Source organism: Propithecus coquereli, unplaced genomic scaffold (genome assembly GCF_000956105.1).
Source record: "Propithecus coquereli isolate 6110/MARCELLA unplaced genomic scaffold, Pcoq_1.0 Scaffold494, whole genome shotgun sequence".
In the NCBI taxonomy this organism is placed as follows: domain Eukaryota; kingdom Metazoa; phylum Chordata; class Mammalia; order Primates; family Indriidae; genus Propithecus; species Propithecus coquereli.
This window is the reverse complement of record NW_012150774.1, coordinates 155,564-157,252: the sequence shown is the minus strand read 5'-3', so window position 1 is coordinate 157,252 and position 1,689 is coordinate 155,564. Positions and strand designations below refer to the sequence as shown.

Here is a 1,689-nt window from a genome sequence, read left to right as displayed (position 1 = left end):
TGAACCAAAAATATCTCATAGAATCAATTATAGCCCAATTACATATATTTAATGTTGTTTGAATAGTTACATCTACAGAAAATTTAGAGAAGGGGTGGGGAAGCTTTTCATGTTGGAAGGCCACATTAATTTAGCTGTAATCAAACGAGGCTGCATTCAAGAAACTTCAATTATGTATACTTAAAAATGTACATTATTTTGTAAAACTTTAACTACCATGTACTTAATAATTTTAAAAAATGAAAACTATTTGTTAATTTTAAAGTTAACTAACTTTTTAATGACTTTGTTGTTTCTGGTTTTTTGTTGGAAAGCATTTGAATATTTGGTTGCAGCATGTAGGTCTGCAGTTTCAGTTGATCCTCTAGATGGGTATCAGCCATTTGTGACCTTATGAGTGTCTTGATTTGCGTTAGGTAGTAGAATACAGATTCACAGCAATAAGTGGTTGAAAAGCATGAAAGCATCTTTCGGGCATGTTGTCAAAGGTGTGGGTATTTTACTGTGTTTTTCAATATTTCAATTGCGTCTTTCTTAGCATCAAACAATGACTTTAAAATGTCATCTGCTGAGAACTCAATCAGTTCCATCTATAGTGCTTTAGGTGCCTTGGTGATACCAACTAGGTGAGGCCGAAATGTTAATTTGAGTGTGTTGTCATGATTCTCAAAGTCAGGAAACTTTTCCTTGTATTAAGTTGATAACAGTTAATAGGTCTATACGAGCTGCATATTCTTCAAAGGATTCTTATATCACCCTGATAATGAATGACCTTTGCTAACTCGGGAAATTTCCTTTTGAAGAAGAAGTTTTTGGGAAAGAGATACCTTTCTTTCAAAATGCTTGGATTTTTTGCCACATATCATATTTAGACTTAATTTTACCTTGCAAAGAAATATTCAAGTCATTTTGATTTAACATGATATCACACAGAAATTCTGCTGCATTCCTATAGAAATATTCTTTCAATAGTCACATTGCTGATTCTGTTCTTCATAAAATTTAACTATATGTTCTCACAGAGATAAAATTTTGGCTAACATCTGACCCTGTGATAGCCAACCCTCTTTAGAATGATAGGGTAAATCCACACTGAATACTTCACTATTCAACTTTAACATGTTACAAAACTGATGATGCCGTGTTGCATTTGCATAAATATAGTTAATAATACTTACAACTTGTTGCAAAGTGTCACTTAAAATAGTAGCTTTAGCACAGAGATTTTTCTGATACAAGATACAATGAAAAGAAATGAGAGAATCTGGATCAGTTAATACTTTTTTTATCTGTGCAATAAACCCTTCATGTTTTCCTGTCATGGAAGGTACACTGTCTATACATACACTCACTAAATTTACCAAATTCAGTCCAACTTCAAGACACTTATCTTGAAATTTGTTGAAGATATCTATTCCGCACATTCTGTTTGCAAGAGTGCCCAAAGCGAGTAACCCTTTGTAGCAAAGAAAATCTTCTATTATGACCTGAATGAAGTATAAAACCTGTGCCTAGTCAGTAGTTGATTCATCCAAAGCTATTGAATAATACATGTTTTCCTTTTGAAGTATTTCATGAAGTTGTTCTGTTAAGTTGAAGGTTAATTCATACTGCTGATCAGTTATGGTTTTCTTTGAAGGAAGCAGTTGTTTGTACTTTGAAAGTTATTGGGGCCTAAGCATCCTACAA

At 32.9% G+C, this 1,689-nt stretch overlaps 1 protein-coding gene across 1 annotated transcript in view; it reads left to right on the top strand.

Annotated features, from left to right (window-relative positions):
• The window catches only part of LOC105819659 (CUB and sushi domain-containing protein 3), a gene marked incomplete at both ends in the record, with an annotated part of 761,280 nt that overhangs the window by 614,701 nt on the left and 144,890 nt on the right, over positions 1–1,689 (top strand). The window lies entirely within an intron of this gene.